Here is a 17045-nt window from a genome sequence, read left to right as displayed (position 1 = left end):
AAAATAACGGAGACTCCTGAGAGCTCCGCCTCCAACGGTCAAGTTAGTACCTGATTAAGGAGTAATTAATACAGAAATTAAAGTAATAAGGTCTCTCTAGGTGAGAGTATTTAATGTAGGTAATCTGCTTTGCTAGCGAGATCAGCCGGTTATTAGTGTGTTCCGTAATGTTTCTCCTCCGTTCCGTTAATTATTCGGTCCCCTGATTAATGAGGATTAATCGAGTATTTATAGCCTTGGGAAGCGTGCAACTCTCTAGGTTTAAGGTAAACCTAGGGCCGATCGGGCTTCTAGACTGAAATGGGCCTTGACGGCCGGTTGTCCCATTTGGCATGGGTGGACACGTGGCGTGTCTTAAGTGGTCCGTGGAGGACGCGTGGCGGAACCTGGTTGGTCCACTTGTCAAACGGCGCTTGGTGGATAAAAATCCCCTAATCATTTGCCCCTCACAGGTGGCACGCGACTGGTCACGTGTCGCCTGTGACAGGCGTCGCACGGTGACAGGCGACGGCCCGTTACAGGTGTCACCTTGCAGACGGCCGGGAGATTCTCCCGCCCAAATTTGAATTCGGAAGCGACCCTTCGCCTTCTCATTTTGCCTATAAAAGGAAGTGCTGACTTCGGTCATTTTCACATTTGAGAATTTTTGCGAGAACATTCGGACCCCTGAACTTGCTCTGACATTTTCGGACTTTTTCTGCCTACCGCCTGTTCTGACAAGCCGACTGACCCGAACTTTCAGGACTTCATCAACTGTCATCCGTTCAGGTAACTCAGTTCTCTTACTCTTAATTTTCTTTTTATTTTTTGAAATGGCACCATGGAAGCACACGACACGCCCTAAGTTAGTGATCAGCCGGTCACCGGGGACGGCTGAATCTAGGACTAGGAGTGCCGCCTGCCCTTTTCTGGACCCATCTTTGCCCTTTATACAAAGTCCGACTGAATCTGTGTCTATGCAGAACGTGATGGCCAGAACAAAAAAGACTGCTAGAATATCAAACTCAGACGGCTCCTCCCAAAGGGTACTCCTTAGCGAAACATCTGACCAGGCGCCAGATGTGGAACGAGGCGACTGTCAAGCTGACAGTTCTGAGAGAGGGACCAAGGTGTTCCCTTCTCATCTAACCGTGGACATGTCTAATTTACCTTCTGCTCCTTCTAAGGGAGAGGAGGCGGGCCCCTCTAGGAGAGGGGAGGAGTCGTCCTCTTCGGACTCGTCAGGGGACGAGTCCGATTCCAGCTCTTCTGACCATAGTTCTTCTGACCATAGTTCTTCTGACTCAGAAGAAAAACATAACCGCCTACAAGAGGCGAGAAGTTCCCATGCAGTGGAGAAGGGGGATAATTGGGCAGAGCCGTCCGCCTCTTACAGAGAGGAAAACACCCCCTACTACTGCAGGGTGCCCCGGGGCCGGATCGCAACCATGCGAGACAACGTGGCGAGCTTTATTGCTAACCACAAAATGGGCCCGGAGTATTTACTGTTTGTGCCGGATCCAGAAGATACTGTCGTCTGGCCGGCTGGTACCAGCTATGGTGACGGCTGTTTTGGCTGCTATGTGGCGGCCATCAAAGCTGGTCTGCGCTTCCCATTACATCCGGCTGTTCAGCGGATTTTAGATGGGTATGATCTGGGGTTATGGCAGTTAGCCCCCAACTCTTGGGTAAACGTACTCGGCTATGTGGCCGGGTGCGAACTGAACGGGGTGGAGCCAAGTTTTGAGGCTTTCGCCCACATGAACTATCTCAGCCGGACCCCTAAGTCGGGAGGTACCGGCTGGTATCAACTAACAAGCCACAGGGGTTACCTCATGACGAGAGGTAAGGCAAACAAATGGAAGGATTGGCGGAACACCTTCCTTATTATCGAGAGTTCAGACACGGAGCTGAACAAACGTTTTAACAAGTGGAACAGGGATCCGCCTCTTCTTGCAGGCGGCCGCAGCATGCCGCCTGTTCCCCCAAAGGCTAAAAGAGAGATCCTAGACAAAGGACTCTTCAAAGTAGAGACTAGGGTGAACTCTACTTCAGGGGTACGAGAGCAAGTACCCCTACACTGCGTCCCGAGCTTCAAGTGGCTCTATGATGAGTACTTCTTGGCCGCCTGTGGCCTCGGCAGTCGGTGCTCTAGAGGTAGCCGGCCTGACGAATACTCTGTTTTCTCACGCCTTGTTTACTTGGGATTTTTACTAACTTTGCTGTTTATTTCTTTCAGCCGACGCCATGAGTAAAATAACAGCATCTAAGACTGCGGCGGCCATGCTGCGGGTTTCGCTAATGAAGCAGTCGTACGCCGACTCCCCCAGCAAGGAGGCACCCTTGGTAAGCTTTGAAAACTCTTCCCCTTTAAGTTGTATTATGCATATACTAACTCTTTTTGTTTTCAGTCTGGCACTCCAAGGGCTTCTTCCTCGCAACAGCCGGACCCCAAGGCCCGGAGAACGACTGTTGCAAGCTCTCCTGGGTCTTCCAGGAAAACAGTGGCGGCTGAGAAGCAGCCGGCCACTTCTTCAAAAACCCAGGCGGGGCCGCCTAGATGTATGGACACTTGCTTGTAAAAACTCACTCTTGCTTCCTTCTTGAGCTTTAAGTATATTTTTTCTTTTTTTTTTTTTTTTCCACGGCCTGCGTGCCGTTTGCTTTGTAATTACCCGGCCAGGGGGCCGGGGTTTTGAATATTCTGCTGGTCTTTTATGGCCGGCTCATTTTAATCAAATTTTTTGTTTTTGTTCAAATTTGTCTAAGTATTTGAAATTTGCTCACTAGACAGACTGTTGTGTATGGCCGAACGTTAAGACAGGTACAAATAGTAAGTATGCCGCCTATGCCCCTGGACGACTGGTTGTCTGTTTCCAGGATAGATGATCAGTCGGCCATTTAATCAATCGGTATTCGAACTCTTTATTCAATTTGACCAAGTAAATAGAATTACCAAGTAGCCAAGGAATTTCAGTAGGAAAACAAGCGGCGGGTACCGGTTGTTTCCCTTTATTGCCAATGTTGGCCTCTAATTTGTTATTTGTTAACCTAGCAAGAGTATTGGTTGAGAGCCTTTGTTTATTAAAAACAAGTGGACGACTCGTACCTTTTAGGCTCAGTACTAAGCTTGAGTGACTATTAAGTTAACATAGGAGTTACTTAGTCTTCGTCACAATCTTGATTGAGTAGTAAGGGTATCAGGCGGCGTAGGCCGGCTAGACCCCTTGATTTACCAATGTTTGTTGGCTATTTACTCAATAGGTTATCCAGTAGGAATAGGGGTTCGAGTGCCCTTGTTTGTATAAAACAGGCGGACGACTCAAACTTTTTAGGTTCCATACCAATTTTGAAGGAGTGACTATGAGTTAACTTTGGAGTTACTCGGTCGCCGTCACTTTTGTTTGAGAAGTAGAGGTACCAGGCGGCGTAGGCCGGCTAGACCCCTTGATTCGCCAATGTTTGTTGGCTATTAACTCAATAGGTACCCCCTGCATTTATCCCAAGTAATACAGGCGGTCATCTGACTCAGATGTCAACTGCTACCACTGGTTTGGTTAGTGATAGAGTTATCCTTGTCTCAAAAACGGCTACGTGGTTGCCCTTTGGGACAGTCGTATAGGTGCCGTGTAATTAGTTTATAGAACAATGTTCCACCCAAAAGGGAGCTGCTCTCTGCGACGAATTTCATCCGAATGGATGCCGCCGGACGCCTGCTATAATGTTGGGACAGGTCGGATTAGTTTTTAAAAGTTAGATCAGTTGACTAGGCGCCTGGTCTGATCATTCGGCCAGTGGCCTTGGTACGTTTTTGGTGAACGTATGTGCTAAGTAAAAGAAGGGTAGCCGCCTGTTAGTTACAGGATCGGCCAGGCCCTAAACTTTTTAGCTAAGTATTGTGAGTAAAATACTCGAGGGAGAGTAGCCGACTGTAATGGAACAGACGGCATGCCCCTGTAAAGATAAAGAGTGAAACTCAATGGAGAGTAGCCGACTGTAAAGGTACAGACGGCATGCCCCTCGTAATACAAAATTGAATAGTAAGTGCCAACTTTATTAAGTAGCTCTTTACTTTACATCATTCAAAAGAAATATTTCTTAAGGTTATCTACATTCCAAGTTCGAGGCAACGGTTGTCCGTCTGGTGTTTCCAGACGGTAGGTACCGTCCCTGACTTCCGCATAGATTCGGTAGGGTCCTTCCCAGTTGGGAGTTAGTTTGCCAGACTCGTTAGCCCTACCAACTGCTTCCATTTTTCTAAGTACAAAGTCCCCTACTTTGAGTGGACGCCTGTGCACTTTTTTGTTGTATGATCTAGTCATTCTCAGGCGGTAGATTTCATGGCGCAAAACAGCATTGCCCCTCTTTTCAGGAAGTGAGTCTAATGCCAGGCGCATAGCTTCCCAGTTTGCCTCTTCGTCATATAGCATTACTCGAAGAGTCGGCTCGTAGTGTTCTATTGGAAGAACAGCTTCTGCACCATAAGTTAGGAGGAATGGAGTTTCTCCAGTCGCCCCTTTTTCAGTCGTCCTAATGGCCCAAAGAACATGTGGTAGTTCATCTGCCCATAGGCCGCCTGCTCGTTCAATTTTTTTCTTGAGACCGTCTGAGATGATTTTATTAAAGGCTTCTACCTGGCCGTTTGCTTGTGGACGGCCGACAGATGCAAAGTAATGTCCAATTCCTTGGTCTCCCAACCAGCTTTTGAGAACAGGCGTCTCAAATTGGGGACCATTATCAAAAACCATAGACATGGGAACCCCGAACCGAGTGATGACGTTTTTCCAAATGAATGAAATTACATCTTTCGTCTTGATTCCCTTTACAGCCTCCGCCTCTACCCATTTAGTGAAGTAGTCAACGGCAACAAGTATATACCTTCTGCCGCCTGTAGCAGGCGTATATGGACCCAGAATGTCCATGCCCCACTTAGCAAACGGTAGTGGGCTGTGAATGGTAGTGAGGTCAGTAGCCGGACGGTGAATTAATTTGCCAAACCTTTGGCACTTGTCACATTTTTTCACCATCTCCATTGCATCTGCTTCCAAAGTAGGCCAAAAGTAGCCCTGCCGCCTTGCCCTTTGAGCAAGCATCCTACCACCTATATGGGAAGCACAGAAACCAGAGTGAAGATCATCTAGTATCTCTCGTCCCTTTTCAGGAGTAACACACTTTAAGAAGGGTTGAAGGTGCCCCCTCTTGTGCAGTTCCCCCTGTATCATTTCAAAACAGGAGGCTCGTTTTTTCAGTGATGCCGCCTGTTGAGGATCATCCGGCAGTGTACCGTTTGTCAGATATGCCCTGATTGAATCCATCCAGGTTGAGCTTCTGTCTAGAATTCCAATAGGATTTTCCTCGATGCTTCTCTTCTCCATTACTTCCCAAAACACAGTTCGAGGAGTATCGGAGGAGGCGGATGATGCTAATTTCGAGAGTGCATCTGCCTGGTTGTTTTCTGATCTCGGTACTTGGATCAGATGGAAATCCTCAAGGGAGCCGACTGCTTGTCGGACCGTCTGTAAATATTTGATCATGGCCGGATGTGTTGCTTCGTATTCGCCATTGTACTGACTCACTATCAGTTGTGAATCAGAACAGGCGTCTATTTTCCTTGCCCCGGCCGCCTTACACATGCGGATCCCGGCTAGTAAAGCTTCATATTCTGCCTCATTGTTTGAAGCCTGGAAACTGAAGCGTAGAGCATACTCGAACCTGTCGCCCTCTGGAGATTGACATACGACGCCTGCTCCACAACCGTTTGAAGTAGAGCTTCCGTCCACATATACCTTCCAGACTTGGTCTGGAACTTGAGAATCAGGAGGACGAGTCATCTCTACAATAAAGTCAGCAAAGGCTTGCCCCTTCACTGCTTTTCTAGGCTCGAAAGTAACTTCGAGGCTCTGCATTTCTATGGCCCATTTGATCATTCGTCCGGAGGACTCCATGGTGGTAAGGGGCCGTTTGATCGGTTGGTCGGTATACACGACGACTGCATGTGCCAGAAAGTAGGGCTTCAATTTTTTAACAGCCATGAAGAGTGCAAGACCAAATTTCTCCACTAGGGGATACCTCAACTCGGCATTTTTCAGTACGTGACTGACAAAGTAGACCGGAAGTTGACAGCCGTCCCTTTCAGCAAGGAGCACCGCGCTTAACGCATGATCAGAGACGGCCAGGTACATGTAGAGATTTTCTTTGGGCAAAGGGCTGACCAGCCTTGGCAAGGAATGCAAGTGAACCTTTAATTTCTGGAAGGCGGCCTCAGCATCCGGCCCCCATTCAAACCTTGCCTTTTTCTTAATTGCCTGGAAAAAGTATAGGCATTTGTCGCCTGATCGGCTTAGAAATCTTCCCAAGGCCGCCAGACAACCTGTTAACTTCTGAACCTCTCGGACGGTACGAGGCGACTGCATGTCAATGACCGCCTGTACCTTCTCAGGGTTCGCCTCTATTCCTCTCTGGTTGATAAGGAATCCGAGAAATTTCCCAGACTCAACTCCAAATACACATTTCTTGGGATTGAGCATGACATGGTGCCGCCTGAGTGTGGCGAAAGTTTCTCGGAGGTCCGTCAGATGATCTTTCTGAAGTTTAGTCTTAACAATCATATCATCAATGTATGCCTCGACGTTTCTCCCAATCTGATCAAAGAACACTGTGTTTATCATTCGTTGGAATGTAGCCGGGGCATTCTTAAGACCAAACGGCATGACCGTATAGCAGTATAATCCCTGATCAGTGACGAAGGCCGTCTTCTCCTGATCTTTCTTCCACAAAGGAATTTGATGAAAACCAGAATAGGCGTCCATAAAACTCATCAAGGCATGGCCGGCTGTTGAGTCGACCAGGTTATCAATTTTGGGCAGAGGGTAACTGTCTTTGGGGCACGCCTTGTTCAAGTCTGTGTAGTCTACACACATTCGCCAGGTGCCATTCGGCTTTTTAACAAGTACCACATTTGCAACCCAATCTGGGAAGTAACATTGCCGAATGAACCCTGCATCAAGTAATTTTTTGACTTCGGCGGCGGCCGCCTGACCTCTTTCTTCACCATGGTTCCGCTTCTTTTGCCGTACCGGCTTCTTTTTCGGATCCACAGCGAGTTTGTGTACTGCCAGATCAGGACTAATGCCTGGCATTTCATGGACTTCAAATGCAAAGATGTCCTTGTATTCTTTCAACAGGTTGTGAAAGTCATCACCAAGGTTTCTCAGAGCAGTCGTCCCAACTTTGACTGTTCGGTCAGGGCGGGAGTCGTCTAATATCAGGTCCGTATGCTCACCAGCCGGCTGAGGGCGGAACTCATCCGGCCGGTCCTCTGCCAATGATTGCTATTTTCTTGCCTTTCTGGCGGACTCTGTCTGGGACGCCTTTCTTTTTCTGTCGCCTGTTTCTTGAACAGGCGCACTTTCCTTGACATTGTCAAGGTCCGTTTTTTCTCCACTTGACCCAGTGGCCTTAGCAGTGGGTTTGACATCCGAGAGATAGCACTCTCGGGCCATCCTCTGATCTCCCCTTAGGGAGCCGACTGTTCCATTGTCCCTTTCAAACTTAAGCAGCATAAGTGACGGGATTATAACAGCCTTGGCACTATTCAGGGTTGGGCGACCCAGAATCATGTTGTAGGCAGAGAGTTCCTCTACAACTAGGAATCGGACTACCATGTGTCGTCCTTCCCCTTTTTCGCCCAGGCGGACGGGTAGATCAACTCGTCCCAGTGGGTGGACGACTCCTTCTCCAAACCCTATTAAAGGGTGGGAGGCCGGATGTATGCAGTCCGTCTGATATTTCAGTTTTGACAGACATTTGCTGCTGATGAGATCTGAAGAGCTCCCAGTATCTATGAGGATTCGACCAACTCTCTGGTTGGCCACTTTACATTCAATAACGAGAGGGTCGTCATGCGGCCCCCTTATTCCTCCTAGATCCTCTTCAGTGATGACAATCTCAGGAAATGTATATTTGGACGGTCGTTCTTGGTGAACGGAATTTACATCTAACCGCCTTATATTATCTTTGTTGCCCCTAATAGTGGGGCCGCCTCCTGAGAAGCCGCCTGCAATGGTGTAGACGACTGCATCATCTGTATCGGAACTGTCGGCCTGTTGATTCTTTTTGGCCGACTGCTTTTTTGAGGAAGTATTCCCCGTAGATTTCTTGACATAAGTGTCAAGATCACCTTGATCAGCCAAGCGGTCTAGGTACCGCATGAGACTAATGCAGTCGTTGGTGTGATGACCAATGTCATCATGATAAGCACAGATTTTGTCTTGGTTCCGGTTGCTCGCAGAACCCTTCATGGGGAGCGGTTTCTCAATTGAGAGCCGTCCCTTTATTTCTTTTAGGATAAACTGGTTATCCTTGTTAAACACATACTTTGGGGAGTATGGTTTGAATTCCTTTTTCTTCTTGGCCGGCTGTTTAGAGGAATCAGCCGCCCAGACCCCTTTTCTTTTTTCATCTTTGTTGGACGACTGTTTCTGTCGTCCTTCTCTATTGTCGAACCTCTTCCCGTCCGACTGTTTCATTGTACACAGATCAGTCGCCTGTATATAGGCTTCTGCTTCAATCAAGGCCTCTTGAAGAGTCGCCACCCTTTTTCGAACTAAATCAAATTTGAAGGTAGACCCGTCTTTGAGACCTCTAAAAAAGTCAGTATAAGCTACCTCATCCGGTAACCCTTGAATCTGTATTCTCATCAGGTTGAACCGCCTGATGTAGGAACGAAGCCCCTCCTTTTCACCCTGCTGAATTGTTCCCAAATCAAGGGTCGTTTTCTTCGCAGGGATGTTCATTGCAAAGTTGGAGGCAAATAAGTAAGCAAGCGTCCTGAAACTGTTTACACAACCAGTCGGCAGGTTGCCGAACCATTGCTGTGCAATTCCCTTGAGAGTTGCTGGGAAACACTTGCACCAAGTGGGATCATCCAACCCTTGAAGGTACATCAGGTTGGTGAATGCCATCAGATGGTCTTCCGGGTTAGTAGTGCCATCATAGGCGCCTACTAAAACATTTTTTACTTTGGCCGGCTGAGCGGCTTCAGTAATTTCCTTGGAGAAGGCCGACGGCTGTTCACCAAGTCTAAGCAGCCGTAGCTGCCAGTCCATAGGTTGGACGTTTTTTGCTGCAGGTCCACCAAATGGAGGTGGCTGCATAAAATATTGTTGTTGCGGCACAAATGGTAAATTTGGTACCGCCTGCGCACTATGAAAGCCAGACTGACGGGAGGTGCCGCCTGACTGACTCTCATGGTACGACTGAGTTGGCCTCATCGAGGCATTTCGCAAACTGTCCTGAAAATTTGAAGTAGAAGCCGACTCTGATAATCGGTCACTCTTCTTCTGCTCTAGCAGGTGCCGAGCATCTGTGAACGTTTGCTTTGACCCGTCCGCCTGAATATGACGAACCGGTTTCCTATTTCCCGTAGGATAACGGAGTTTTGTGAAATCAAGAGCAGACGGCTCCCGCTTCTTAGATTTAGGATGGGGAGTCGCCTCTCGCCCTTGAACTGGCTTCCTCTTCAGTGAAGTGGAAGGTTTTTTGGCCGCCTGCTCTTTGACTGAAGCAGGCGGTTTTTTGTTGATCAACTCTTGGATCTCTCCCTTGAATCCCCTCATGAAGGTCATGAGTTCGTTCCTTGTGATGGGAGCAGACCCATCAGTCGGCTGTTGCCGAGCAAGCGGTGCGCCTGCTGGCTCGCTTCCTGTTTGAAGATACTCCCGTTCCCTTATTTCAGTATGACGGGTACGGCGGGCCCTTAGGGTCCCGTCTGGAGCTGTATGAGTTTCAACTTCAAATTCACTTTCGGTATCATGGTCCGACTGAACTTGAGGGTCGTCTAGGGGACGCCTCTCTTCTGGGGTCGGTACAGACTTGGATGCCATCTCTGAAGTACTCTCCCCACAGACGGCGCCAAATGTTTTGGGGTTTTCTGATGTCCTGCGGGAGAGCTACAATTCCGAGACTGGAACCGGACGCCTGTACCTGCAAAATAACGGAGACTCCTGAGAGCTCCGCCTCCAACGGTCAAGTTAGTACCTGATTAAGGAGTAATTAATACAGAAATTAAAGTAATAAGGTCTCTCTAGGTGAGAGTATTTAATGTAGGTAATCTGCTTTGCTAGCGAGATCAGCCGGTTATTAGTGTGTTCCGTAATGTTTCTCCTCCGTTCCGTTAATTATTCGGTCCCCTGATTAATGAGGATTAATCGAGTATTTATAGCCTTGGGAAGCGTGCAACTCTCTAGGTTTAAGGTAAACCTAGGGCCGATCGGGCTTCTAGACTGAAATGGGCCTTGACGGCCGGTTGTCCCATTTGGCATGGGTGGACACGTGGCGTGTCTTAAGTGGTCCGTGGAGGACGCGTGGCGGAACCTGGTTGGTCCACTTGTCAAACGGCGCTTGGTGGATAAAAATCCCCTAATCAGTGGTGGTCGGTCATCTGGTCAGGGCAAGGGTGAGTTTGCTGGTGCTGCTGGAAATTCTCGTGGTAATAATGAGCCGGTTTTGGATTCTGATCGTGGGAGTGTTCCTACGATTACTGATGCTCAATGGAAGGAACTCATGTCTGCGATAAAGGGTGCCAAGTCTGGTTCTTCGTCAGCTGGCAACAAACTTGGTACGTATAATTCCTTTGATTGGCTCATTGACACTGGCGCTTCAAATCATATGTCTGGTAATATTGATCTTTTCACTGATTTACATGACATCTCTTCGCCTGTTGGTTTATCCAATGGGAAGAGCACAACGGCAACGAAGGAAGGAAGAGTTATTTTGTCTGATAATTTAAATCTTGATAATGTTTTATATGTTCCTGCTCTTACATGCAACTTGTTATCTGTGTCTCAATTGTTAGAAAAACAATGTTATTTTATTATGTTCACTGACAAGCTATGCATTATTCAGGACCGCAGTTTGAGGAACCTGATTGGAGCGGGGGTCCAATGTGATGGGGTCTATATTTTTCGTCCGGTTCGTGCTCGGATTCTGCAGGCAAAAAAAGTGGTTATTTCAGATGCAAGTTTGTTATGGCATAGGCGTCTCGGGCATCCGTCAATGCAAGTTGTGAGCTCTCTTCCGGGAGTTTCTAGTAGTCATAGTACTCATAGTAGTAACTCTGTTTGTTCGTTTAATTGTGACATTTGTTTTATGGGGAAGCAACCCCGAAACTCTTTTCCGTTAAGTATGAATAAAGCATCTGGAATTTTTGATTTAATTCATTGTGATATTTGGGGTCCGAATAAGATTGCCTCTAGTTTTGATGCTCGTTATTTTCTAACCATTGTTGATGATTTTTCTCGTGCTACTTGGGTGTTTTTGATGGTTGGTAAATATCAGGCTTCTCAGTTGGTTCGTGAGTTCTGTGCTATGGCAAAGACTCAATTTGGTAAGAAAGTCAAGGTAGTTCGTTGTGACAATGGCCAAGAATTTCTGAGTCTGGGGTCATTTTTTGCTCAGAAGGGCATTTTACATCAAACGTCGTGTGTCGACACGGCTCAGCAGAATGGTAGAGTTGAGCGTAAACACCGTCACATTTTAAATGTGGCCCGTGCTCTTCGGTTTCAGGCTAAATTGCCCAAGTATTTTTGGGGTGAGTGCGTTATGACTGCGGTGCATCTCATTAATCGTACTCCGACTCCAGTCTTGAAAGGTAAGACCCTCATGAGCTTTTATTTGGTCAGTTGCCTTCTCTTGACAGTTTACGAGTTTTTGGTTGTCTTGCTTATGCTGCGAATCGTCCTCGTGTCAAAGATAAGTTTGATTCGCGATCTCGAAAATGCATTTTTGTTGGTTATCCCCATGGGAAGAAAGGTTGGCGTCTTTATGATTTGGAGACGAATGATTTTTTTGTGAGTCGGGATGTGCAATTTTTCGAAGATAAATTCCCGTTTCTTGAGTCTCTTCCGGATGAGAGGAGAATGTTGTGGGAAAAATATTTTGCACAACCTCTTTTATGGGATGACGAAGAGGATGATTTACGGGCTGATTTTGTTAACGAAGGGGGTGCGAATCCCGGGACAACAAGGTCCGCAACCCAGCCGCGGCAATAACCCCCTCACCGCGACCAGACCGCGGACAGCTCTGCCCAGCAGAGTTCGCAACCCCACCAGGCAGAAAACTCCGCAGCTAGGCCGCGGGGAACAGCTCCCAGCCGTAGCCAGGCTGCGGAGCTCACTGCCCAGCAGGTTACGCCCCCTGCTGGCAGTGCTGGTGGGCAGCAGCACCCCTGCACGCATCAGCAGGATGCTGCCCAGCCTGTGCAGGCGGCTTCCAGGCAGCAGGTGGCGCCAGTGAGCTCTGGTCAGTCCGCCGGTGGTGGTCCGGGCTCCGGCGAATTTTTTGGTGGTGTTTCTAATGTTTTCGGTGGTGTTTCTAACGATGTTTCTCGCTCCGGTGTGGTTGATGAGCAAGACTTAGATGGTTCTGCTATTTTTATTAACCCGGAATTTTTGAGGGGGAGTTCGTCGGAAAATTTAGGTCGTGGTCATCGTGAAAAGAGGCCTCCTTCTTGGCATCGGAATTATGTCACTCATACTATCATCACTGAAAATATAGACCCCTCTACGCCAAATATCGACCCTCCTCAATCACATTCCTCAAGTAAACCTTCCCCTATAGCTTGTCATGTTGAATATAATCGTTTTTCTAACAGACACAGGTGTTTTCTGGCGACGATCACTAAGGGAAAGGAACCATCTTCATTCAAAGAGGCGGTTAAGGACGTCGGTTGGCGTAAGGCTATGCAAGATGAGATTGATGCTCTAGAACGCAATGGCACATGGACCGTTGTGGATCTTCCTCCAGGAAAGAAGGCTATTGGTTGTGGTTGGGTGTACAAAATCAAGTACACAGACCAATCAAAGGTGGAACGTCTCAAGGCTCGTTTGGTTGTTTGTGGCAACCGTCAGGTTGAAGGTGTTGATTATAATGAGACGTTCGCTCCAGTTGCAAAGATGACTACGGTACGTGTCTTGTTGTCTATTGCAGTTTCTTTGAATTGGGAGTTACATCAGATGGATGTTCATAATGCCTTTCTTCATGGTGATTTGGAAGAAGAAGTATATATGCAATTGCCTCCAGGGTACGGTACTTCGACACCTGGCAAAGTTTGCACGTTGGATAAATCTTTATACGGCTTGAAACAAGCCCCGAGACAGTGGTTTGCAAAACTGTCAAGTGCTCTGCGAGGTTTTGGGTTTAAAAACGCATATGCTGATTACTCCCTATTTAGCTATGTACAGGGTAGTGTCTCTTTGCATGTTCTTGTTTATGTCGATGATTTGATAATTGCAGGCAACTCTCATGATGCCATCGTTCGTTTTAAAGCCTATTTGAGCAAATTCTTCTATATGAAGGATTTGGGTTTGCTTAAGTATTTCCTAGGCATTGAGGTTGCTCGGAGTCCCGAGGGCATCTTTCTTTCACAACGAAAGTATGCTCTTGATATTTTGACTGAGGCAGGAATGTTGGGTTGTAAACCCATTGATACTCCGATGGAGCAGAATCATCGTCTTGCACTTGCCTGCGGTGAGCCGTTTGTTCATCCGGAGCGGTATCATCGTTTGGTTGGTCGTTTGGTTTACTTGTCGGTCACTCGACCGGAGTTGAGTTATTCAGTGCATGTTTTGGCACAGTTTTTTAGTGTTCCTCAGGTTTCTCATTGGGATGCGGCCATTCGTGTCTTGCGCTATCTTAAGGGTAGTCCGGGACAAGGTATTTTGTTGCGACCTACGAAGGATTTGCAATTGACAGCTTTTTGCGATAGTGATTGGGCGGCATGCCCCTTGAGTCGGCGTTCTTTGTCAGGTTATTTTGTTTTCCTAGGTCGCTCCCCTGTTTCTTGGAAGACTAAGAAACAGCCTACTGTAGCCACATCCTCTTCTGAAGCTGAATACAGGTCTATGGCTTTTACTTCTCGTGAGTTGAAATGGTTGAAAATGTTGTTGTTTGTTCTTGGTATTAAGCATTCAAAGCCTATGCAGTTGTTTTGTGATAATCAGTCGGCTTTGCATATCGCTAAGAATCCAGTGTTTCATGAACGTACGAAACATATAGAGGTAGACTGTCATTTTGTTCGTGATGAGTTGATCAACGGTAATATTTCTACCTCATATGTTTCGACAGGTAATCAGTTGGCAGATATTCTCACCAAGGCTCTTGGACGGCAACAATTTGGTTTTCTCTTACGCAAGTTGGGCATTCGTGATTTACATGCTCCAACTTGAGGGGGAGTATTAGAGTTTGGTTTTTCATATATGTTAATATTGTATATTTGGAAAGTTTATCTTGTTTAGGAGTTTTAGGCAAGTTAGGTATTCTATTGTATATTGGTATATATTTGTGATTAATAGAATACAGAAGGCCAAGCCGTTTTCTCCCATATTTCTCCACTTTAACAATGTCTACATCAACTCCATCATTAACCTTAAACAACCAACTTATATTTAATTTATATTATTCAATTGGATAGAGATTGATTATATATAGCTAGGTAGTGCAGATAAATAATATTGCATTAAGTACATTTTCTTTCTTCTTCATCATCGTCATCATGCCATAAAAACCCTAGCAAATGACTAAATGTCTAAGGGGTGACCCCTTGCCCGTGGCCTCAGCTCAAAAGATTGTTTTAACATACACGAATTGAAGTGTAATGTCGTATAATTCAAGGTTCAAACCTTGACTTTTCCCCCCAAGTTTCGTGCTTGACTTTAGCAATCACGTACACAATATCCAATTATCCTCTATTGCTCTCTTAATTTACACTTTAGGATAAGATAAGTGAGATACTTTTTAACAAAAAAAAAAAACCTAATAAACAAAACAAAAACTACAAATCCTTAGGTCTTTTTCATGGATTATGTCATTTGCAATTTGCAGTAAATCAAATACCCTGTAAATAGCTAAGCTTTCCATTAAAGTGGGGTCTCTTTTATTTATTTAATTATTTATATTATATGATCAATCTCTTTTTGAAAGCTAATTTGACAATCCTTTTAAAGCAATAATATGTGTCTTAAATTTATTCATTTTCCTGTTTGCCTGGCTGCTTAGGTCACTCTAAAACTTTATCTCCTTATCCTGATAATTGGAGATCAAATTAAAGAATTTATGTCACTTTATTTGCTATTTTATGTCATCATTATTATTTTTTTAAGTCCTATTTTGCGCTCCAGACCTTAATTATTTGGGACAACTTGCATCATCATTTGTTTTAAGCCAAAATCATTCTTCCTAGGTTTGTTTTAATGTTCTTTGGAATACAATTATACAAATATTGTAAGTTGAGTAGATCAAGATAAGACTAATATGTGAGATAAAATAATGATACAAAATAGACATGGGACTTTAATACGGAGTATGTCATTTTGCTCACAAAATTTGTAGTATATAATTATTCATTATCATTCTCTGTCATATACAACAAGTATTACTGATGATGAATGTATTTATTTATTTATTTATTTTTGGTAAGAAGAGAAGGGCTCATTTGAATTGAAGGGGGAGATAATCAGATAAGGGAAATCACTCAAATGAGTTTTATGAGATTTGATTCCTAGACATCAGGAATATGAGGTGGGAGCAATGCCACTACTCCATCACCTCAACCTACAAGTATTACTGATCGATGATGGTAGTTTAAAGATTAACATCTCACAATATCATTCCATTCAGCATAATTTGAGACTAGTACATAACAACATCAATATTATGAACAATATAGGCTTTGTACGTGTATATAAGAGGACTAGTCCTTTAATATCGCTTAAATAAAACTTTAAAAGTTACCTTTTTACAAATTAAAGTTGACTTATATGTATAATTTAAATATGTTTTAAACTCTGTATAATATACAGTAGTACATTCACGGTATAGGTTTGTTCTTTAAAGTTGTTCTTATTTATCGTCCGATCATGCAATAGAGTACTGTGACCATCTTATACAGTTTAGACTTATCTCTCTTTGTTCACCCATTTCCCAAATTAATTTTTATAATTTCTTTTATATCTAGCACAATTTAGCTAGCAAATTATGTAATCTATTTTAGTACGGAGTACATTTTTCTCTCTTCATAAAATTCACTCAATAATTAATTATGATCTCCTAAAGAGCAATACTTTTTTTTTTGGGTATGGTTTTCAAAAGAAATTTAGATGAAGAATAAAGAGTAAAACTACGTAATTTGTATGATTATGTGTAGTTTGGTATGGCACATGGACAAAAGACGCCCAAATTAAAATTACCATGTAAATTAAATAGGAAATAGATAAAAAAACATATATACGACAAAAGATAATAATAAAGTATGGATAAGTAACATATAAAATAAAACTTCTAAATTAGGAAAATATAACTGCAATTAACATAGAATAGAGAATTGTGCATGTCTTCTTGCATCATGGAATCCACAACACCTCCACGTAGCAAAATTACTAGTTTTTGATAAATATTTGCATTTTTACAATAAGAGGAATAATTAAGTATTGCTAAAACACGATGCTAAATTTGTGGTAGTAATGCTTCTTTTGAAAGTTGGCTTGTCAAACTTCTTGGCCTTTCATTTCATATTTTTGATACTAAAGTTACAGTGTAAACTTTCTAACTCGACTAGGGTTAATTTCCAATGAAAACTACTCTATTTAACTTCATCAATCATCATCACCACCAATCCAACTTTTGGTTTTAATAGATTTTTTTGTTCAGAAAAAAGTGCTCGCAAATTTTAAGTTATTATAAAAAGGTTTGATAATTTTGAATCATAAAAGCAATTTTACACTTTATTTAGAGATAGAGATTTACCCAATATGCAATAACATAGGTAATATATCGTATGTTCTTATACACACTTCCTCATTTTTTATTTACTTGCAACACATCAAATCTACGCGCATTTTAGGGGATATACTAGGTATGCAGACCAAAATGAAGCAGAAGTAGGACCAAACTGAGAGTTAGCAGCATAAACAAAGATGGATTTGTGAATGAGAAATACAAGTTTCCTATTTTCATAGGAATCAATGGGAGAATGGAAAATTGCTCATCATCTTTCTTTATTCTTTAATAAG

This window comes from Chenopodium quinoa, unplaced genomic scaffold (assembly GCF_001683475.1).
Source record: "Chenopodium quinoa cultivar QQ74 unplaced genomic scaffold, ASM168347v1, whole genome shotgun sequence".
NCBI lineage: Eukaryota > Viridiplantae > Streptophyta > Magnoliopsida > Caryophyllales > Amaranthaceae > Chenopodium > Chenopodium quinoa.
This window is presented reverse-complemented; position numbering follows the sequence as displayed.